This window comes from Rhinatrema bivittatum, chromosome 3, assembly GCF_901001135.1.
Source record: "Rhinatrema bivittatum chromosome 3, aRhiBiv1.1, whole genome shotgun sequence".
NCBI lineage: Eukaryota > Metazoa > Chordata > Amphibia > Gymnophiona > Rhinatrematidae > Rhinatrema > Rhinatrema bivittatum.
Window position 1 is genome coordinate 233,482,440 of NC_042617.1, and position 24,700 is coordinate 233,507,139.

The 24,700-nt window shown below is 45.2% G+C and overlaps 1 long non-coding RNA gene across 1 annotated transcript; it reads left to right on the forward strand.

The window, feature by feature from the left end:
• The first annotated feature begins 949 nt into the window (after positions 1–949).
• LOC115087296 lies at positions 950–21,707 on the forward strand. The gene is made up of 3 exons (XR_003855493.1): positions 950–965; positions 1,516–1,594; positions 21,633–21,707. It is a non-coding gene; the product is annotated as an uncharacterized LOC115087296 (long non-coding RNA).
• The last annotated feature ends 2,993 nt before the right edge of the window (positions 21,708–24,700 follow it).

The following is a 24,700-nucleotide window of genomic DNA, read 5'->3' on the forward strand; positions in this document are numbered from 1 at the left end:
TCGGAGTTGGATTCGATACCGTTTTCTTATTTTATTTTTTGCTCGTACTTTTGCTACAAACGAGACTGAAGGGGGACCCCTGGTAGCCACAGGGTTAGTGGCATGTTGGGCATGCTCAGTGTGCCAGTCAAAGTTCTAGAAACTTTGCAAAAGTATTTCGTGACAGGGCTCCATCTGATGATGTCACCCATATGTCAGGACTAACATCCTGCTGTCCTGGGAGAACACCTGTTACAGGTAAGCAACTTTGCTGTGTGGTGTGTCTGCAGGTTGGGCCTGCTGTCCCCACCCTCTTCTATGTAATTTAATTGGGCTGCCCTGCGACCCACACACCCAGCCACAGTTTCTATATATCGGGCCACCCCCTTCCCCCGCATCCCCTCCAATACCTTTAAAAAAAAAAAGACCTTTGCAAGGTACAAACATACCCACTCCAGCGTTGCATCTATCAGAAGCAGTACTGGAAACATAAGACTGTGGGTAGTTTGAAGATATTCAGATAAGTAGCTAGTTATCCAGCCACAAGGCTGGATAACTTTAGACCTGCTCTGAAGCAGGTCTAAAGTTATCTGGATAATAAGCCGGATAGTAGTGAAATTCAACTAAGTTAGCTGGATAACTTAACTCCTTCCCAAATCACTCCCGGAATGCCTCTTTTTTTTTAAATCTAGATTTTAGCCGCATAGTGTCTTAACCAGCTAAAATCTAGCTGGATAAGTGGCTCAATATTCAGAAACTTGCCATTTAGACTGCTTGAGGTATCTTTCTAAATAACTTTGAATTATTGACCTCAGTGTTTGCATGCCTGCTTGAAAAGATGTACACTTCTGCTCTCATTCATATGTATCTGGAGGTTGCACTTAAAAACAATGTTCTTTTGCAGGAAGGAGACACCATAAATGTGGATGTTACATGCCCCGGTGCCACACTAGCACTAGCGATGATATACCTAAAACCAACAACAGGTGAAAATGTGTTAGCTGGCTTAAGTTACACCTGTATGTATTAAGGTGAATTTTAAGATCTGCGCGCGGGAGCACATGAACATATGGTATAAAATCGACTATATGCGCGTACATGTGTGCACAATTTTACATTGACGCACACATCTGCATGTAAATACTGCCTCAATCGTTTAAGTGGGGGGGGATTTTAAAAGATACGCACACCGATGCAATTACTTGTTTCCCCAGTTTGTTCCCTGTTTGCCCCAGTAAAGGAAAGGCCCTCCCTAAACCCCGTCGCTTTTTATCCTATTAGCCCCGACCCTTAAAACCCTGCTGACTAGCCTAGTTGGTAGAAGGCAGAAATGGAAATACTAATAAATTGACAGGTTTGTAGTTACTGGCGTCTTAGTCAAAGGGACGCCTAATTTATGTAAAATGCTGTGTTTCTTTTAAAGTATATTAAATTTGACTTAAACTTTTGAAATAGTACCGACAAATGTATCAAAATATATCTACTGAAGGAAGATTTGATTTTTTGTGTTGACTAGCTGGATTTCGATTTTAACAGGTCAATTGCTGACTGGCTTCGTGCTCCAGATACGATGTATTTGCTAGACTTCGTTAAACCAGAATTTCTTTTATTGAGGGTATGTTCTTTTTTTTTTTCTGTATATAAACAATTTGCACCATGCATGATATTTGCTCTGCCTAACATCACTAGCCATGGGATTATAGGAATGCAAGCACTCTTGATCAATTTGGGCATTTTATTCCCAAACATAACATAGAGGAATCCTTTTTCTTAATTTCTGTTCCCTTTGTGCTACCAAATGCCATAGAGCAAGTCAGTCGCAGCTTGGTATCCAGAATTGCTAATTAGTGTTAAACCTAGCCTGCTTTCTGCATTGAGGGAGTATTGGGATGAGAAGATTTAGCTGGCAGTGAAAGAGTGTTTTTAATCATTACTTGCAGGGCAATGGGGTAAATTAATTTTAGTGTGTATGCGCCTTGATTAAAAAGCCAGGAAAGGTAAGTAATTTCTTTTATTTCTTTTATTTATATTCCGCTTTTTTGCACTTTTTTTCAGCATTTCAAAGCTGATTACATTCAGGTACTGACGGTATTTCCCTATACACAGAGGACTTACAATCTAAGGCCTGGATTTATCAAAATGCACTAAATATCGCATGCGATAGGAAAAGGGGTGTGTTTTATGGTAATAGGCTATATATCACAAAGTGCACTATCTTAGCGCTTCGCATAGGTATTAGCACAAACTGCAATAACTTTTTCGCACTTTGCGATGTGCCAGAATTGTTGTTTTCCTGTCTACAGCCACTGGGGGAGGGGGGGAGAGCAAGCGCCTAGCTATAAGGCCCTCATACTAGGTAGGTATTTATACCTCTATATGAGGCCCACCTAGCTACTCGAGGTGAGGTTTAGGTATTAGTGTAGGGGTTAGGGGCCACTTTGACATCCAGAGTGCGACATACGAACAGAACCGTGCACTCTTGTGAAGATTTGATGACCTTTGGAGAAAGGAAACTCACCCAAAGATGAGATTTGTGCAATGTTCTCTCAACCTAGCTTGATGTTACCCAGGTAGAGAGTGTCTCTTCCCCCCACCCCGTGGTACTAAGCTATGTTCTCTCTCCCCTAGCAGCTTAAAATACTGAAACCACTATTTAGTTATTTATTTATTTATTTATTTGTTGAGTTTTATATACCGTCATTCGGTAGAGCCATCACAACGGTTTACAAAAGTATACATTTTTCTTAGCAGAATTTTCGCTAAGTGCAATAAAGCCATATCGCATGGCTTAACGCCAAATGAAAAAGGTGTAGTTAAAATCTTGCCTTGCACATGCTTTTGAATGTCCCATCAATTGTGTGTTTCTGGAACCCAATAGGTGTCTCTACGGGCAGCCAGTAAAATGACTTCACATATACTGGCCAATCTGCCAGGAATTATCACAGATGCAATAAATACTGACCAGGTTGGAAGCTGGATCCTTGAAGGGCAGGATTACAATATCATCATCCAACGATGCTGTGTTAGAATTCTTATGCTCCATAAACCCTATGTATGGTGTTACCTTTCCTCTTCTCTCCTGACACAGCTTCCCCAACGAAACACGCACTTTGTCAGGGGATTGTACCTTTATCAAAATATTTTGGAGCTTTTGAATAAACCAGCATTTGATGACCTTAGTACCTGTTATTTAATTACGAAGAACAATCAAAATCTATCTTGGTCGCACTTTCCCTCTGCTGCTGTATATTTAAATTAAAATCATCTTTGACTTAATGATGGTTTAATAAGATGAATTTTTACAGTTTTACTATAATTTTGATATATATTTGTTATTCTTTTTAAAATGTTTGTTTTTCTTTTGCCCACCATTCACACCACTGTTTACACTCCTTTGTGGCTGGCTTGTCTCTAGCTTCTGCCCTCCATGCCAAATAACTTGCCAAAGGACTATCTCCGAGCACTCCAAGACTTTAGGAGAACTATAAATAGGTGTGTTCTTTTATGAAAGCAAACACCTACCAAATGTACAAAATTATAAGTATAAGCCGAATGGCCTTTCATTAGGTTATTGTGCTTAAAGCAAGTGATCATTATTTAAATCCATTTTCACAGCATTTAACCTGGTGACCCCTGACATTATCATCATCTTGTGCTTGATTTTGCTTCCCAACCATAGGACAATTATAAACATCTTAACATTCCTTTCCTTTGCTGATTCCACCACCTCCTTAATCTAATCACTTTCCAAAGAATAAGTTCCCATATCTTTCAGTGTACTATATAATCTCATAGTTTTCTACTTATTGTATTAACTTTTTATCATATAAGAAGGTGGAATGCCCCCAAAAAGGTCTGCTAATATATCCAAATTTGCTTAATTGCTATCAACATTGGCACAGTTCAAAATGCTCCTTGGGAGTACCTTAAGATCTTAGTAACATAGAGGCTGATGTATGGAGTTTTTACTCCAGTTTTACTCCAGTTTTAGCATGGGTTTTTTGGCACTAACCTTACTCGGGCATGATGGTGACTTTTGTAACAAAAAAGGTGCTCTAAGTTTCATCTTGGACCCAGCCTTGTTTTGGTCAGAATTATAAAGCCAAAGACAAGCATCATTTGCATGTGTGAATGCACTATGTTAGATGTGTTTTTAGTGCCAAAAAAACACATTTATGAAACAACCTGTGGTACGCTTAAAGGGTAATTTTAAAAGGAATTACACTTGTAAATGTAACACATACTCATAGCAATTTTAAAAGCCATTTATCTGCATAAAGTGCACTTACACTTAAATATCCTATAAACAATTCAATGGTATATATTGTAGCAATTTTCAAAAGCCCATTTACATGGGTAAAATGCATTTACACAAGTAAAATCCAATTTTAATCATGTAAATGCTTTTAAAAATTACCCTTGGCGTGGGTGCATGCAAATCACATGTAAAAGAGGGCATTAGCTATTACAGAATAATGTAAAGAGCCACTTTAGTGGGGAGATGTCTTAATGCTAGTATTATAGCAGTGGAAATTTAATGCCTGGGTCAGGGCAGGAGTAATAGTTAAAGCACATTTTTCTTGTGGCCATTTTTTGAATAAATGATTTTTATTGAGCAGAAACAAAACACACCACCTGGGCTGTGTGGACACTTCCACAGCCCGGGGATACATAAATGGAATAATACACTCTTGCTCATTTACATTTCCTCTGGGACCCCGCTGCCCCCTACAGTTTCCCACCTGCCCCCTACCCCCCCCCCCTTTTTTTTCCCCTCCTGGATTCACGACTCTGTCACCTTATGGTCGAGGGCCAAAGTATCAAAATGCATCACAAGGCCCCTAGAGAAAACCCAGCGGTACCCAAACCGGCCTGTCCAGCACACTGTGCGCCCACATTCAGTCATTCAAAATCAAACTCCGCGCTCGGTGTGGTAAAGATTGCATGTAAATGTTCCATGTCTTCAGAAATTTACGGCGATGCAGCAGTGACAATCTGGAAGCTGGGCTCGCCATCTCCAACAGTCTGTGAAAAGCATTCCTCCACATCCAGTATGAGGGGGGCCTCAGAGGAACACCATTGAAGAAAGATCAAGTTTTTCCCGACCTGGCAGGCCTTAAAAATGAGCAGGCGGTGCTCTGCCCCCCCCTAATCATGGAAGAAGTTATATAACCAAACAAGAAGGCTGACGGAGAGAAGGGAACTCTAACATCCATTAAATCACCCAAATATTTTGTAATGCATGCCCAGAAGGTACGGATAGCCAGCTTCACACTTGTCACAGATAGCCATGTTCTTTAGCCCCTTATACACCCCAGCCAATGTCAACTTTTCTGACTTCTCCAACTGTAGCAACTTGTTCACCGCCCCAAAGACCGTTGGCGCCCTGCTGTTCATTGGCAGGGAGTTGACATAGTGTTGCAGCTGTAGGTAGGGGAAAACCTGATCGGGTCTTAACTTATAAATATCACTGAGTTGGGGAAGTGAAAGAAGTACCCCCTCCCCATCCAGGACATGCCCTAATTGAGTGATCCCCTGCTTTGCCCAGCATCGGAAAGCCATGGTGTATGAGCCCAGCATAAATTGCGCGTTCCCCTGTAAGGGGAGGAGATAAGCGCATTGGGAGGGGATACCCAAGATTTTGCACAGCCTTTGCCAAGCCCGCCGTGCGGGCTCTAGTAGAGTGTGTTGCCTCAGTTTGTCCGAAAGGTGAGAGGTCCGCACTGGCAAAACAAATCTTGAGTGCCAGGGCGCCACCAGCGTTTGGTCCGCCTTTATATATATATAAGTTGAAGAACCCAACAACCCACCCCCTCACAATACAAATGTTGCTGGCCAAATTATAAAGGGCAAGATCGGTAATTCCTATACCACCCCGACCCCATGTCTCTCGGAGCTGTGCCAAGGCAATGTGTGGTTGCTTGCCCCGCCACAAAAATTTATGGAGGAGCACATCCAAAACACCCAGGTCCATCTTTCCATTTGAGAAGGAGCGGCAGGTTCTGAAGCAATACAGCTATTTGGGGAACAAAATCATTTTAAACATATTAATACGGCCCCCCAAAGAGAGCGGCAAATCCTTCCATGCTTGGAGTTTGTCCCTTGTTTATAACAATAGGGGTGAATTATTAAGAGCATATAAAGCCTCCAAATCGGTGGACACCAAGATCCCCAGATAGTGAATGTGGTCAGTCGCCCAGTGAAGCAGGAAAGGCCCCTGCCACTGGTCCCTAACTGTGGAAAGAAAACTTAGAGCTTCTGATTTCTCCCAGTTTGTTTGGAGTCCGGAAAACCCCCCAAAAGTCTGAAGGAGACCAGAGTTCTAGTCCTGCTGTTGCTCCTTGTGACCTTGGACAAGTCACTTTATCCTCCATTGCCTCAGGTACATACATAGATTGTAAATCCTCTGGGGATAGGGAAATACCTAAAGTACCTGAATGTAATCCACTTTGAAGTGCTGAAAAAAATGCGAAAAGCGGAATATAAAAATCTAAATGAAAAAAAAAAAAGAAAAAAGCCTTGGGGGGGGGGGGAAGCGAGCGTTCAGGCATGGTGAGGAACAACAAGATATTGTCCGTGAAGGCGGCATACTTGAACACTGGCCCCTGAAGCAGGATATCCCTAATTTCCGGGGTGGCCTGAATACTGCGCAGCAAGGGCTCCAGAGTCAAGAGAAATAGCAGGGGGGACAGCAGGCATCCCTGTCTTGTGCCTCAATGAATCGGAAAAGGGGAAGACTGCGAATTATTGGCAATAATGGAGGCCTTGGGTCTGTGTACAACAGACAGATACTGTTTTAAAAAAAAAGAAACCCTCAAGGCCCAAGCAACGAAGGAGAAGAAACATATATTTCCATTCGACTCAGTCACACACCTTTTCCGTGTCCAGGCTCACAACCAAGAACGGATCACCCGCCCTTTAGCATAATGCCATATCGGTAGTAACCAGATGAATATTATTGAGGGCATAGTGTCCCCGAACAAATCCCACCTGTCCCGACTGTATCATTTCCGGCAATATAACTGCCAGCCGCTCCGCCAAAATCTTGGCAAGCAACTTCTGGTCGAAATTTAAAAGGGAAATGGGGCGGTAGGAAGCTGGAGGCAAGGGCTCTTTACTGGGTTTGGGGATTAATGTAATGTGCGCTGTGTTGGTAGGGACATATCTGGCGCATGTCTGGATTAATTCATTGAAGACAGAGGACAACAAGCCCCCAATTCCGCAGAGAGGGTTTTATAAAACTTCACCGTGAACCCGTCCGGGCCGGGAGCCTTAAGACGAGGCGCTAGTTGGATAACGTGAAGAACCTCCTGGGTAGTAATAGGACCATGTAAATGGGCTCGCTGCTCTAATGTTAAACTTGGGAGGGTCACTTGGGAGAGGAAACGGTCTGCCTCGATTGAATGCGCTTCATCTGAGGAGTAAAGAGTTGAGTAAAACCGACAAATAGTAATCAAGATTGCGGGCGTATCAGTATTGATGTGCCCAGCGTGATCCCGCAGCGCTGCAATATGTCTGGAGCGGCGGGCTGTGCGAATTAAGTTGGCCATCATTTTCCCTGCTTTATTGCCATACTGAAACAGCCGATATTGGTAATAGAGCGTGCTCTTTTTCGCTCGCTGCTTGGACTGCCAGCAAATGTTCACGATTGGATTGAGTGTGAGAAAATGAATAAAGGATCGTTTGGCCTTATGGAATTGGGCCGTCAATGACAGCAAATGCTTATCCAACATTTTCCGGCGGTGGGACAGATATGAAATAATATCACCGTGGATTACTGCTTTGCCTGCATACCAAAACAGAACAGGGTCCTTCGCATATTCTTGATTGAGTTGTGAATAATTCGACTAAATTCCTGAAAACAAGTGTCCTTGGCTAAAAAATATGGATATCGCCACAGGTTGGAAGAGGATGGAGCAGAGGACCAGGAAAGTTCAATCCATATAGGTGCGTGGTCTGATATACTAAGCTCCTCTATTGTGGCATCTAGCACTTTAGGGAAGGCATAGTCACTGATGAAGAGGTAGTCCAAGCGCGAGTAGGAGGCATGGGCCCGAGAGAGATGTGTGAAATCAGTCTCCATGGGATGAAATGTCTGCCACACGTCCACCAAATGCAAGGAATGTTCTAAAAAAGCAATCCCTTTACTAGGCGGGTGAGTAGGACGGGTCCCATGTGATGAGTCCAAAATGGGATCCCTGACTGGGTTAAGGTCCCCTCCCACAATTAAAATATGGTCCAAATAAGGCACCAACTAACCATAAATGTCCCTAAAAAAGGCAGAAGTATAATTGTTTGGGGCATATCTATTACATAACACCAGTGAAGTAGTAAAAAGCTCCGCGACCAATATTATATACTGTCCCTGAGGGTCCTTTAATTCCCATTTGATGGTAATAGGGATCTTCTTATGGATTAGTATGGCCACCCCTGCGGATTTTGTGGTGGTGGAGGCATAATGCACTTCACCCACCCATCCCTGCTTCAGCTTAAGGTGTTCCGCAAGACTGTGCAAATCTTAGTACGCTTGACCGGGGAATAGATTCCCCAGACATTCCATGAAACCACCCGAGGCCTAAGGGCCATCAGAGCCTGGGCATATCAACCATTAAGGAAATCATGAAATCCTAAAAGAAAGCAGGGGTGCCCTCCCAGCACGAGCACCCCCCCCCCCTTCCTGCACCAAGCTCCAGTCTAACATCGCCCCAGCAGACCACAGACAGCAAAATCCTCACATATCAATGAGAGATTGAGAATCCAGGATGAACCCCAAAGTTCCGCACCCAGTCCCATACCCACATCCCACTATCCCCATTGCCTCTAATACAACGGGAGAAGATCACCACTATGCAAACCAAGCCCTCCACCCCACCCCACCATTTGCTAAAAAAGGAAAAAAATGAAAAATAGCCTGTGTGAATCCCATCATTGCAAAACTGATCTGAGACAAGTACAATGATATCCCATACCACTGCACGACAGTTTATGAATCCTGGCACCTTAGCTATCCTTACCTAATCCGATAAATAAGAAAAAGGAGAAGCAATTAAAGAAAACAAATCCAGATAGAAAAATGTTGGCTCAATAGTCAAAATCTGCCATCTCATAAGGGGTATCCTGTGTCCTGCCGGCATCCCAAAGTGAGATAGAACCCCAGAGAAACGAGTTATATAAAAAAAGAGAGAAGAACAAAACACAAAAATACAGGTGCTCCCCTCTGCCAGGTACACGATTGTGCGTGTGATAAGTAATATTGACGGCAGATCCTGAGGAAGGTACTCCATTCTCATGAAGCTAAAAATGAGCCGCTAGGCAACCAGAGAAAGCAAAGGGAAACCAAGGGAGTAGAAGCATAAAACTCCACCCCACTATGGCCAAAACAAATCATGGCCTGTAGCTGAAAACACCAATTTTCTCAATGACAGCCCTCACTGCCACCACGAACACATCAGGCATCACCCGGAGCGTTGGTGCGGGCATCGGTGGGAGGCCCCATTGGGATGGTGCACAGACACTGCTGAATCACGGGGGCATCCGATAACCAGCAGATCATTACTGCACGCTGGCCCAGAGCAAACAACTGGGTACATAGTGGGACCATCACTTGCCGCTGAGCCGAGAGAGCCGTTGAAAAGTCTTGGAAAACCAAAATTTTTGTGTCAGCGTTTTGCCTTGCCGAATGGCACTCATAATGTCCGTTTTGTGCGCAAAGTTCAGGAGCTTTGCAATGACCACCCTCTGCTTTTCTCCCTCAGCTCTCTTGGGGCCTAGCCGATGCACGCGTTCCACCCGAAGTGGGCCGTGCACAGCAGCGAAAAAGAGCACGCTCTATTACCAATATCGGCTGTTTCAGTATGGCAATAAAGCAGGGAAAATGATGGCCAACTTAATTCGCACAGCCCGCCGCTCCAGACATATTGCAGCGCTGCAGGATCACGCTGGGCACATCAATACTGATATGCCCGCAATCTTGACCACTATTTGTCGGTTTTACTCAACTCTTTACTCCTCAGATGAAGCGCATTCAATCGAGGCAGACCGTTTCCTCTCCCAAGTGACCCTCCCAAGTTTAACATTAGAGCAGCGAGCCCATTTACATGGTCCTATTACTACCCAGGAGGTTCTTCACGTTATCCAACTAGCGCCTAGTCTTAAGGCTCCCGGCCCGGACGGGTTCCTCCGAGAGCCATTTTTCGAGAAAACAAGGTAGGTTATTCTCCTCTATGGTTTCGGACAGCCCAACAAACCTCAAATTGGACCACTGGGCACGGTTTTCCAGATCCTCCAACTTGGCGCCTTGTTTCTCTACTGCGGCCTTCAAGGCCGCAATGTCAGCCTGTGTAGTATGGAGGCCATCTTGGTTGTCTGCAACACCGCCTTCCATGTCTTCCATTCTTTTTTCGAACCCTGCCATGCCAGCCGAGAGTTCTGCAAGTTGCACGGATCTCTTTTTAAACTCCAGGGACAGAGCTGCGATGACTGCTGCTGTCATTTCCGCAAGCGTGGCCGGTGGTGGGGCCACTGTGTCCGCCGGCCCTGTATCCTCCTTGGCCGGCTGCTCTAGTGCACATGTCTTCTCTCTGTATTTGTCCTTTTTAGTGTTTCGAGACGCCATCTGCCCACCAAAACGACTCAGAATGCTGCAGCTAGATAAAGGAGCTGCCCCCGCAATGAAGGATGGTAAATGGGATAAGCGGGATGGGGTTAGATGGTGTGGTCAAACCCGAGAAGGGAGATCACATCTGCTCCCTTCAATGCCTCACATGATCTCCCGTCTTGTGGCCATTTTAGTCTATTGTGAAGCTGAACTTTTCTGTGGTAAACATGGATTATGTACTTTTTTTTTTTAATGCTTTTTAATGCTTTGGTACATTTTTGGTACATAAGAGTGGAAAAAGCTTTATAGCAGGGAAGAGAGAGAAGGAAGACATTTTATCGCTGAGGAAGAGAGAAGAGTCCAAGAGGACAGGCTGACCTGGATCAAGCCATTCGCAGAAGAACTTGCAAGCAGCAGATATTTTGTCCAAGGACAACATTGCTGTAGTTAACTGGAGACAGATGTGCGGACATATAGACTGAGCTTCAGGGCAATTTTTCTTTCTAAAGAAATTACAGATATCTAGCCTCTAACCAATCATCGATGTGCCATTCCATGCTTGGTCAAGCTTCTCGATACCTTGCATTTTCTTGTCCCTGGCTCTCTCAAGAATACAGTGGCTGGAGTGGCTGATATGTATCAGTCAATGTTTTCAAGGCATTTCAGCCAGGTACTGAGGGCCATGATAAAACGGATCAAGGAGTACATCAAGTATCCACTTCAACTTATAGAGTGGCAGGAAATGAAGTACACTTTCTTCAATATAACTGACATGCCAAATGTAATGGGCACAATCGATTGCACCCATGTTGCACCAATGGCTTACTATAAGCATTTCTATTCCCTGAATAAACACGTTGTGTGCAATGTGCACATGAAGATTATCAGTGATGTCTCCAGTTTTTCTAGAAGCAGCCATGGTTCCTTCATCCTTGCACAGGGAAAGCGAAGGCTGATTGCTCGGTAAGTCAAACCAAAGCGTAAGCTAAAATTTATATTTTCTTGGGTGGGCACCAAAGGCGGAATAGTGCTGGCTTTCTAGTATATAGTGCCAAAGTGCATGCTATTCTGCTTTGCGTGTAAATTCTCTGGGGTGGGTACAGAAGGCAGAATAGTGCAGTTTAAAAGTTATTTAACTTTCCCAGCACTTGAAAATTATTTTTCATATTTTTCATATTTTTATTCTTTGGTTTTCAGGGGGCTTGAACCAGCAGCCAGACAGGCAGGAGTCAGCAGGTTTCTCCCCTGCTTCACTCCTGCCGGCGGGCTGCCAATCATTTCTTTTTTTTAGATTTTTTTCTCTTCAGAGCAGCTTCTCTCATGCCACGGCCGGCAGTCTGTCTTGCTTGTGGGCTGCCCTCTTCGTGATTTTCACAGGAGGGACTTTGCCTGCCGGGTGGGGAAGGCCCCTCCTCGGCAGGTCATGCAAATTTAGCCCAGGGATCGCATCCCCAGCCCGTTCCCGGGTCGGCAAAGCCCGGGAACGGCAGCCATCTTGGATTTTTCGGCAGCTCCCGTTTCGGAGCTGCCTGGGGCAGGGGAGCCAAATTTTTTTGATCTACCCCCGATTTGAGCCCCCAGGCCTCCCAGGACGTGGTCCCTGATCCCTCCATCGCCCCCCCTCCCGAGAATTTTAGGGCTCATTTTACACCAGATTTTGTCCTCCTCCTGCACAAATCTTATTTGGCTAGCCTGCAGGAGGAGGGGGAAGCCCCACCTTGACCCCCCCCCTGGAAAAAATCCCTTGCTCCGCGCTGTTGACTGCCCGCCTGGCTGTGGAGCCTCCAGGGTCCATTCAGGTGTGTGTGGCCCCAGGTGTGCCCCCTGACCCCCCGGTGGATCCGGTACTTCCAGATCCTGACCCTTTTTCTGATTCAGCTACCCTTCCCCCTCTGGAGGGGGATGATCTCAGGGTTCTCCGGATGTTCCAGAGGGAGGAGTTGGAGCCCCTCATCCCATTTGTACTCCAGGAATTGGGGTTGGAGGGGCCCTCTGCGGATACCCTTTTGGCCTCCTTGCCAACAAATATGGACCCAGTCCTGGTGGGACTCAGGGCTCAGGCAGCGCTTTTCCATTTCATCCTATGCACAAGTTATTGCTCCTGTGGGAGTGGGAGGCTCCCGAAACGGGACTCTAGGTGGGGCGCGCCATGGACAAGCTCTACTCCCTCCCGAAGGAATGTTTAGAAATGTTGAAAAGTCCCTCTGTGCATTCCTACGTCTCCGCGGTCACCAAGCACATCACTATCCCTGTGAAGGGATCGACGGCCCTGAAAGACGGACAGGACTGCAAGCTTGAGGCGCAAATGAAACGCATTTTTGATGTCCTGGCTCTGGGGGTCCGCGCGACTGCCTGCAGCAGTCTCATGCTGCGCACAGGTCTTAGGTGGACCCAACAGTTATTTGGCGCAGAGGCGGAGCAGGCCGAACGTTTGGAAGCCGTCATCGCCTATGGGGCCGATGCACTCTACGACCTCCTCTGTGTCCAGGCGAAGGCAATGGCCTCGGCGGTGTCCGCTAAGCGACTCCTCTGGCTGCGCAATTGGTCGGCTGACCCGTCCTCCAAAGCACGGCTGGGCTCGCTGCCCTTCAAAGGTAAGTTGCTGTTTGGAGAGGACCTTGAGAAGCTTATGGATTCTTTGGTGGAAAATAAGGTCCATAAGCTCCCAGAGGATCGTCCGAAGCAGTCACGCTCCTTTACACCCTCCTGTCCTCGTTTCTGGGGACAGAGACGGTATACCCCACACGGCCGGGGTGGCTCCACGAGGGGTTATTCTTCCCGGTCTCAGTTTTGGTTGCAGCCCTTTCGTGGGTGTCGGCCCTTTCGCGAGGGCCAGCCTGCACATTCCACCCCCAAGCCTGCCACTCAATGAAGGTCAGTCGGCCCATTCCTCGGTCCCCTTTCTGGGCTGCCGCCTCTCCCTTTTTTTCGAGGAATGGGTCAAAATCACATCGGACCAGTGTGTCCTCGACGTTGTATGAGACGGGTACGCCTTCGAACTTGTCCGCGACCTCTTCGATCTCTTTCTTTTCTCCCCTTGTGGGTGTTCCAAACGGGAAGCGGTAGAGCAAACTCTCGCCAGACTCCTTAGTCTGGGCACAGTTGTCCCAGTCCCAGATAAGGAGCTCGGCGCAGGCCAGTATTCCATTTACTTCGTGGTGCCCAAGAAGGACGGGGCTTTTCGGCCAATCCTGGACCTCAAATGGGTCAACCGTGCTCTCAAGATCCCACGTTTTCGCATGGAAACCTTGCGTGCGGTCATCATGGTGGTTCACCCCAGAGAGTTCCTCGCCTCGCTCAATTTGACAGAGGCATACTTTCATATCCCGATTCACTGCGATTACCAGAAGTATCTTCGTTTCCACATCCTCAACTGGGATTTCCAGTTTTGGGCCCTACCTTTTGGCCTTGCGACCGCGCCTTGCACCTTCACCAAGATCATGGTGGTGGTGGCGGCAGCCCTTCGTCAGGAAGGCATTCTAGTTCACCCCTATCTGGATGACTGGCTTGTGTGGGCCAAGTCGGAGGTTCTCTGCAATCAGGCGGTGAATCGGATGTTAGCCCTCCTCGCGTCTCTCGGGTGGATAGTGAATTTTTCCAAGAGCAACTTTCAGCCCTCCCAGGAGTTACTGGGAGCCCGCTTTGACACTCGAGTGGGCAAGGTCTTCTTGCCTCGTGTGCGGGCCCTCAAGTTGATCAACCAGATTCGGAATCTGCTCTCGTTGCCGTTGCCAATGGCCTGGGACTATTTGCAGGTTCTCGGGTCTATGGCTTCCACCATCAATCTGGTTCTCTGGGCCTTTGCTCATATGCGACCATTACAGAAAGCTTTACTATCCCGTTGGCAGCCGGTGTCGGAACAGTTTCACATAGTCCTCCCCCTCTCGGTCTCTACCGTCGCCGACTTGCAGTGGTGGCTTTCGCTCCCCCATCTTCTCCGGCGAATGCGCCCCTTCGATCTCCACAGTGGACAGTAGTAACCACGGATGCCAGTCTCTCGGGCTGGGGTGCGGTCTGCCTGTCCAGGTCCACTCAGGGAGTCTGGTCGCCCATTCAGACTTGCTGGCACATCAATCGGTTGGAGGCCCGGGCGGTGCGTCTGGCTTTGCAGGAGTTCCTCTCCCTCATACGCGGCAAAGGGGTGAGAGTGCTGTCCGACAACCCCATCACCGTGTCTTACATCAATCGTCAGGGCGGCACCCGCAGTCGCCTGGTGGCCCTGGAAGCCAGCCGACTCTTCGCCTGGGCAGAACGGCACCTGGTTTGCCTGGCGGCCTCCCACATTGCGGGCAAGGAGAATGTTCAGGCCGATTTTCTCAGTCGCCAATCGCTCAATCTGGGAGAGTGGGAACTCTCGGACGTAGCCATGGATCTGATCGTCGGCAGGTGGGGCCCTCCCCACCTGGACTTAATGGCAACCATGCGCAATGCCAAGGCAAATCGGTTCTTCAGCCGCTGGAAGGAGCACGGCTCAGAGGGAGTAGATGCTCTGGCTCTTCCTTGGCCCAAGGTCGTCCTTCTGTACGTGTTCCCTCCGTGGCCCCTAGTGGGAAAGATCCTCAGAAGAATAGAACTCCACAGGGGCCTGGTGGTTCTGGTAGCGCCCGAGTGGCCTCGGAGGCCATGGTTCGCAGATCTTGTCAACCTGGCGACGGACTTACCTCTGCGGCTGGGCCATCTTCCTCGTCTACTGCGGCAGGGGCCCGTATTTTTCGACCAGGCCGATCGCTTTTGTCTAGCGGCCTGGCTTTTGAATGGCGGCGTCTGAGATGTAAGAGCTACAAGGAAGAGGTCATTTCCACCTTGCTTCGAGCCCGGAAGCAGTTGCCATCTCTAGCCTACGTGCGCATTTGGAAAGTCTTTGAGACTGTTTGTGAAGAGTCAGGTGTCTCAGCTCGCTCTGCCCCGGTCTTGTTAGTTCTTTCTTTTCTACAGAAGGGTCTCTCCAAGGGCCTCTCCTTCGTGCAAGTTTCCACTCTTGGCTCTCTTCTCGGATGGGTCGAGGGTCATCCTCTAGCGGCTCACCTGGACGTCGTTTGGTTTTTGAGGGGAGTCAAATACCTGCGTCCTCCCTCTCACAATCCTTGTCCTTCGTGGAGTCTCAATCTGGTCCTCCGGGCCCTGTGCTCTGCTCCTTTCGAACCTCTCCGTCGGGCTATGGTGAAGGACCTTATGCGCAAGACAGTTTTCCTTGTTTCGATCGCCTCCGCTCAGAGGGTCTCTGAGATTCAAGCGTGGTCCTGTAGGGAACCCTTTCTGCGATTTTCCGACTCCGGTGTCTCTCTCAAAACGGTGCCCTCTTTTCTTCCTAAGGTGGTGTCCGCCTTTCATGTCAACCAGTCAGTAGAGCTTCCAGCGTTTTCTCCGGATGAAATTGCCAGTACCGCTGGAGGCGACCTTCGTAAACTGGATGTCAAACGCGTTCTCCTCCGGTAACTGCAGGTTACCAATGATTTTCGGGTCTCGGACCATCTTTTTGTCCTCTGGAGTGGTCCCAATCAGGGCAAGCCGGCTTCTAAGACCACTATTGCTCGATGGTTGAAGGAAGCCATTTCCTTGGCTTGTCTCTGCCAAGGGCGGACAATTCCGGAGGGCTTAAAGGCTCATTCGCTACGTTCTCAGGCTACTTCCTGGGCAGAGAGTCAATCGGTCTCTCCGCAAGAGATTTGCAGGGCCGCCACCTGGACGCCCTTGCATACGTTTGCTCGACACTACCGTCTGGATGTGCAAGCACCGGTTTTTGGTCCTTTTGGGCGGCAAGTGCTTCGAGCGGGACTCTCTCGGTCCCACCCGGTATAGGAAAGCTTTGGTACATCCCACGGTCTGGACTGATCCGGGTACATATACGGAAAGGAAAATTAGTTCTTAACTGTTAATTTTTGTTCCTGTAGTACCACGGATCAGTCCAGATGCCCTTCCCTGTTTGTCTTTTCTTTCTGTCCTCTTGAAGCTTGTTCCTGCAGATTCACAGATTTTGATACTTCATTCTTTGCAAGCATATTGAGCAATTACATCGGAAGCCTTGGTTGTTCAATTACCAAGTATATGCAAGAGCCGTATAGTCATACCATGTTTCTTACATTGTTCTGCAGTTGCTCATTTGAGCGTTATGGTTACTTGCTTGATCCTATTCTGGTTTTGTTGTTTTCTGCTTTGACAATGGTTATACTGAAGGGTTACATGATAGGCTCTGTCCTCATGTAGGACATCCTTTCAGTTTTAGTCTGTCTCCACCTGCTGGAAAGGAGGCTCAACCCACAGTCTGGACTGATCCGTGGTACTACAGGAATGAAAATTAACAGGTAAGAACTAATTTTCCTATTTCTGCGAGGTGGGGAAGAGTCTTCAGTGGACATTCGATCTAAGGATGTCAGATTGGGCCTGTGTGGCCTGGTATGGGCCCATCCTCATTTTCCTGAGTAAAATTCTTCAGGGACTGCAGACATTTGGAGCAGATATTGTAGAGAAGAAAACAAGTGTTTTGCTTCCTTTTCCAGCCCCTTCCTCCCTTGTTCCCTGCGGAGAAGTAAAAAGAACAGCTGTTTGAGATTCAGGGCTGTGTGCTCATGGCTAGCAATATCCCTGACTGTGGAATCCTTATGGATAGAAATTTGTGTGTGTGGGTAGGATGAGAGTAAAGCAGTGGGTGTATATTATTGTCGTCTTGGCCAATATGAAGAAACAGACTGTGAAGTGCTAGCAGAAATTAGAAATGCAAATAAAGTTGGTATCACAATAATAAAGGGAACTTTATTAGTGTCTCATCAGGACTTGCTAAAGAGATTAAGTTTCTAGACGTCATAAATGACTGCTTTATGGAGCAGCTAGTCCTAGAGCCAATGAGAGTTGGGGAGCTACTTTAGATCTAGACCTCAGTGGAACACAGGGCCTGGTGCAAGGCATTACTTTGGAGAGCCACTTAACAATAGTGATCATAATGCAATCAAATTTGGCATAACTGAAAGGAGGACATTAAGTAAAACTATTGCAGTAGCATATAACTTTAAAAAGGGAGACTATAAAAAAAAATCAGGAAATTAGAACAAAATTAAAAGGATCAGTTGGAAAGTTAAGTTTGCATGAGGTATAGACGTTTAAAAATACCATCTTGAAAACCAAGATAAAATGTATTCCATTCTATGTTTTTTTTTTATTTTTTATTTATTAGTTTTTCAAAACTATTACAAAGTAAGAATCAACTTTGCAAAATGAAATATTAAAGTTTTGAACATACATTCTAATTACACAACTTACAGATAAGAAGTAAACATATTTGTTCAAAAACTAAACATCATAGAGGCAATTCCAAGAGGACGAAATTTGTAAGTGTGGAAAAAAAATTTTTTTTTTTTAAACATTATAGTAGAATAATTTGGATATTCATGACAGTTTCAACAATATACTAATTACTTACACCTCCATTTTTAATAGATATCCATTCTATGTATTAAAAAAGGTTAAAGAAAGCCCAAAAGACTGCCAGCAGGATTTAATGGTAGGAGAAGGATGCAGTTATAAGCCAAAAGGTCAACTCAAAACTTGGAAAGCAGATCCAAATCAGGAAAATAGATGAGCATAGGTACTTGCAGGTTAGATATAAAATAATAAATGGGGAAGGAAAAACTAGATAAATTCTTGTCTTTGGACTTTACTGAGGATGATGTTGTAAACATATCCACACCTGAAACATTTTTTTATGGTAATAATTCTGAGCAACTAAAGGAAATCTTAATGGAAGATGTAATACATCAAATTGAAAAACTAAAGAGTAACATATCACCAGAACCAGGTGGTATTCACCCTAGAGTTCTGAAATAACTCTAATATGAAATTGCAGACCTGTTGCCTGTAATATCATTTAAAACTGCTACAGTTCCTATAGACTGGAGGGTGGCCAATGTTAACACTAAGGGTTATAAGGATGATTAAGGAAACTATAGACATCTGTGCGGGCAAAATGGTAGAAGATCTTCTTAAAATTGCTGGCCATAAAGTCATAACTGGCTTAATGGGAAAAGTAAACATGGTTTTAGTAAAGGGGGAAGTCTTGCCTTACCAATCTATTTGATTTTTTTGAAAGTATATGTGATTATGTACAATGGTGAACTACTTGATATAGAATGTGTGGTTTTTCAGAAGCATTTAACAAATCCCATATGAGAGACTTCTCAGGAAACCACAGCTCATTACCATACTCTCAGTGCCAGAGGCAGAATAATGGGCAGTATTTCAAATACCACTTTATCACTGCAGTAGGCCATTCACCACGTGGTGAACACCTAAAACAGCTTAGTAAATGCCTCCCACCTCCCCATCTGTACCTGAGGAAATGGAGGGTAAAATGATTTGCCCAAGGTCACAAGGTGTATCGGTGTAATTTGAACCCTGGCTTCCCTGGTTGTCAGCCACTGCACTAACCACTAGGCTACTTCTCCACTCCAGTGGTCCAAAATAGTATCTTGCACTGTGCAAATGTAACAATGATATTGATGAACTGCCGGATGAGTGTTTACACACTTATACAGAGGATCAGTGGAAAGTCCATTTTATTAAATCAGCAACTTAAATCCAGGGAAGAAAGTAATATATTTACTCCTGACTTTAGGGGGTTAGAATTTTTAGAGTTAAGCATACAGAAAGCACTATTTTGCTTCTTTGCTTGCTTGCATGTCTTTGAATGTGAAAAAATTGTCTATTGCACTGCTCCTTTTATTCAGTCTTCTGCATTCGGTGGCACATGGGAATGAATCATGTTCCTCTTTTATGAAAGAAATCTGCCTGTTCAAATCAGTACCACTAATCAATGCTCTATGCTTTAAACCCTAAATCGGGGTAGGCAACTTCGGTCCTCGAGCCACAAAAAGGCTTGGTTTTCAAGATATCCACAATGAATGTGTATGAGATATATTTGTATACAGTGCTACCATTGTATAGAGATGTGCATTAGCTTTTCACAAATTACACAATTTCAACAAAATTGTCTAATTTGTCATGGTTCCAGGGCACTGAAAAACGAATGGAATTTTTCCAAAATTTTGGAAAAATTTGTACTTTGTGTTAGTGCGCGCTAACCATAGTTAGCGCGTACTAACACAAAAATCGGGACCCACGGAAAATGCGGGAAAAATGAAATTACCCACAGGGGCCCGAAAACGAAGCCCAAACTGATAGAAGTAAATATTTATTTATTTATTTATTTTGTATGTTTTCTTTACCGTCATTCGGTTTCGCCATCAGAACGGTTTACAAAAACATGCAACAAATTTTAACATTATCATCCCATAGTCATATCATGTAATGTGTGTTAGTTGCATCTGCTAGATTCTTGCGCATCAAGTTAATACATACTGCAAGTTTTATCTTACTGCAAAGATATTTCCTACACGCTGTTACATACTGCAAGTTACAAACTGCTGGTTATTACCTACACACTGTTATTTCTTGCACACTGTTACAGACTGCAGGTTATTTCCTAGTGCACGGATATTTCCTTCACAGTGGGGCAGATTTTAAATGCCCTGCGCGCGTAAATCCGTCCGGATTTACGCACTCAGGGCCCTCGCGCGCCTAAGTCCCGGGGCTTTCTAAAAGGGGCGTGTTGGGGGCGTGCCCGGAGCGACGCAGCGTTTCGGGGGTGGCGACGCGGGCATGGTTTCGGCGGGGGGGGGGGTGTTCCGGGGGCGTGGCCGCGGCCTCCGGACCAGCCCCCGGGACTGGAACACGGAGCAAGGCTGCCGGCTGGCGCGCGCAAAGGTAGTGGGGGGTGTTTAGATAGGGCCGGGGGGTGGGTTAGGTAGGGGAAGGGAAGGTGGGGGGAGGGCGAAGGAAAGTTCCCTCCGAGGCCGCTCTGAAATCGGAGCGGCCTTGAAGGGAACAGGCAGCGCGCGCTGGGCTCGACGCGCGCTGGTTGCACAAATGTGCACCCCCTTGTGCGCGCCGACCCCAGATTTTATAAAATACGCGCGGCTACGCACGTATCTTATAAAATCCAGCGTACTTTTGTTTGCGCCTGGTGCGCGAACAAAAGTACGTGATCGCGCAAATTTAGAAAATCTACCCCAGTGTTGCTACGCTGGGGATGTTATTTCTTACACACTGTTATATCCTACAATTTATTTCCTATTGCAAAAATATTTCCTATACATTATTATTACTTAGCTGGGGATGTATACTTTTTATGTTGTTGGGTTGCGTATTTGATATGTCTGCTGGTTGATTGAGTGAATTTGAGTAGGCTCTCGTGAACAGCCAGGTTTCTAAGTCTTTTTGAACATTTTTATGTTTGGTTGAGTTCTTATTCCAATTGGTAAAGCGTTCCATAGTTTGGGGCAGGTGATGGATATGGCGCTCTCACGTGTTGAATTTAGTCATGTGATTCTTGCGTGAGGGAGCTTGAGGAGGGGCCTTTATTCCTAGATCGTAAATTCATTCTTGGATAATGCACATCTCTTGTATGTACCTATATCTCATGCATATTCATTGTGGATATCTTGAAAATCAGACCTGTATGTGGCACTCCAGGACTGGAATTGCCTACCCCTGCCCTAAATGTTTTTAAAAGGTTTGAGACAATTTGGCATTGTATTTCTGGGCTGTTCAGTGAATATGCAAGATATAGTGCTCAATAATTACCATACAATATATCTAAGAGGTATTTAGGGATCTTTGTTTTCAGTTTTTATTTTATTTTTCTTGGGAATTTCAATATTGTAAAGAAAAAAAAATCAGTGGAAAAATGAATTTGTTATAACATAGGAGAAAAATCAGTGGAAGTGTCATTTTTCCACTGAGTTTGTTTTTTGTTTTTTTTTTTTATAACATTGGAATTCCCAGGAAAAATAAAATAAAAACTAAAAACAAAGAATGTGGGTGGGTTGGTTTTTTTTAGGGCTTTGGAAGTAAGAAAGCATACCTGCTCATTGTTACTTAGCTGACCTATTTCAACTGTTCTATAATATTTATTTATTCGTATTAAATATTCTGCTTTTAGTCAGCAGGTTTAGCATCACTGTTATGTAATATTGTAATCTTTTACCTTGCCAATAATTCCTTGCAGACCCTTGCTAGATGTCTGATTTTGTGGGATGACATTTTACCAAATTCCCAGTGGATTAACTGCAACGTACCACAAGTAAGTGCACACTGCTCTATCCATTTTCTGATTTGACTGGAAAGCAACAGTGCATTTTACAGGAGAAACGCATTAACAGGTAAATTTTTAAAGGAGCGAAGGTGCACCCCTAAACGCATGTATTGGGCGCTTGAGCAAAGATGCACATACAATATAAAATTAAGTGTAAGTACATGCTTATCGTTTAACTTCTGCGCACGTGCGTGCAGCCTTTACATGCGTATTTGCACAAATGACCATTGGGCAGGGGAGAGGGAGGAGAGAAACAATCTGGCACTCTATATATCTCCCACTTTGAGGGGCACTTTCAACTCAGGGATGGGTTTTGAGGGGGAGGGGGCTTACAAAGGTCTACAGACCCTTGCGCCCTAGGCAGACCAATGTAACGCCATCCTTCTTACAGTGGGAGATATATATATATATATATAAAGTGTGTCAGATTGTCTCTCTAACACAGGTTCTCTCTCTCTCACTGTGTCATTCACACACACACACACGTTGAGGATCCCTCTTGCTTAAAATCTCCAGACTTCTGCCTTATGAGGACCAGTAATAAACTTAACCAGGTAACATGGCACATGTTGCCATGTTCAACCTTGCAAAATTTGGGGGTTGTGTGCAGAAGTCTTGGCCCCACCCCAGAATGCCCATACCCTGCCCCTTTTCTACCTCCTTATTCTTGACACGCGCACAGGTATACACGCACGTACTTCCCGGCTTCTTAAAATTCACGTTGCTCATGTAGGGCGCACCAACATGCATGTATGGGGCCGTTTTTGCACGAGCAATGCTTTTAAAATCTACCTGGAAGTTTGCTATCAACTTTGTTTCATGGTCAACAGAGCCTGACATATAATAAAATTGTAATAAAGATTTGCATGTTGGCTGGTCCTTTCACAGTCATATGATTAATGTGTTAAACTTGGTCTGTAATTGATTTTTTAGAAATAGCATTATTATAGCCAGTTTTCTCAGTTATTTGATCTAAATTGCTGCTTGTGAGCTTTAGGATTTTTTTTTTAAAGCCTGAAAAAAACACTTTTTCTGTACTTCTGCCATTTGAATTTGGTGGTTGTGTACTGTTTGTGTTAAGTTTAATTTATCCTGATGCCCATATACCAATACATTTGTCTAAAACTCCTCAGGCAGTATCAAATATGTTTTTCTTCTTAAAAGGTTTTTCACAGATATCCATCACAGAAAGATGGTACTGTTAATCAAGTCCAATCTCTGGAAGCTAGAATGGCAGATGTAGATAGTTGATGCAGATAGAGAGGTATATTGATGAGACCTTCAGGGACATAGTAGCCAAGTCCCAAATCCAGTCTGGCAGCCCTAGTGCTGCCTTGGATCAGAAAGGTCTCCCACTTGGAGAACATCACGCTGGTATAGCAGGATGTGATCCTGTAGCAAGGACCTGCTCTCCAGGTGATGCGTTGTCCTCTTGCACTGAGGACATGTCTCCCAGGGCTACTGCCCAGGAGGGAAGGGTTAGGTCGCCATCATAGCTGGTGATTTGATTATTAGAAATGTAGATAGCTGAGTAGCTGGTGAGGTGAAGACCACTTGGTAACTTGGACGTGAGGACCACTGGGTAACTTGCTTGCCTGGTGCAAAGGTGGCGGATCTCATGCGTCACCTAGATAGGATTATAGACAGTGTTGGGAGGACACTGCTGTCATGGTACATGTGGGCACCAACAATGTAGGAAAATGTGGGAAAGAGCTTCTGGAAGACAAATTTAGGATTTTAGGTAGATAAAATCCAGAATCTTCAGGCTGGCATTCTCTGCAATGCTCCCTGTTCAATGTGCAGGTTCCCATAGGCAGGTAGAGCTTCGGAGTCTCATTGTGTGGATGAGACGATGGTGCAAGGAAGAGGAATTCAGTTTTGTAAGAAACTGGGGAACCTTTTGGGGAAGGGAGAGACTTTCCGAAAGGACGGGCTCCACCTTAACCAGAGTGGAACCAGGCTGCTGGCACTAACTTTTAAAAAGAGATAGAGTGACTTTAAACTAGAACAACAGGAAAAGCCGACAATTACTCAGCAGTGCATAGTTCAGAGGAATGTATCTTTGAAGAATACTAATGAAACAGGAGAGTTAGGGCTTCCCAACAAAGAGGTTCCAATAAAAGCAATCGTAGTCCATGTTCCTATAAGTAAAGAATCACCTGAGCTAAAAAATTCCAAATTATTCCTGTCAACTGAAAAGCAAATTGTTAATACAAACAAAAAACGCACTTTGAAATATCTGTATGCCAATGCCAGAAGTCTAAGAAGTAAGATGAGAGAGTTAGTGTATAGCAGTAAATGAGCTAGACATAATTGGCACCGTAGATACCTGGTGGAAGGAGGATAACCAATGGGACAGTTCTATAATCAGGGTAGAAATTATATCACAATGATAGGGAGAATCCATTTGGTGGGGGGTGTGGCACTTTATGTCCGGGAGGGTATAGAATTCAACAGGATAAAGATCATACAAGAGACTAAATGCTCAGTAGAATCTATATGGGTAGAAATCCCATGTGTGTTGGGTAAGAGTGTAGTGATAGGAGTATACGACTGTCCACCTACCCCATCAGCACATACCAAACCGCTACAAATGGTTCAAAATACGGCAGCCAGAATTCTAACAAATACAAGGAGAAGAGAGCACATCTCCCCAATCCTTAAAGATTTACACTGGCTGCCAATCCATTTCAGAATTCTTTATAAGTCAATCACCATAATCTAAAATCCATCCAACAAATCGCTCCTCTCAACCTACAAATCCATTTCATAAAGCATACATCCTCCAGACCCATAAGAGAGTACTACAAAGAGTCTCTGCAATTACCGCCTTCCAAAACTTCCCTCCATATAACTTACAGAGATAGGGCTTTCTCCACAGCAGGACCCACTCTTTGGAACTCCATACCAACGGAACTTAGACAGGAACCCTGCTTACTGACATTCAGAAAAAGACTTAAAACATGGCTTTTCAAACAAGC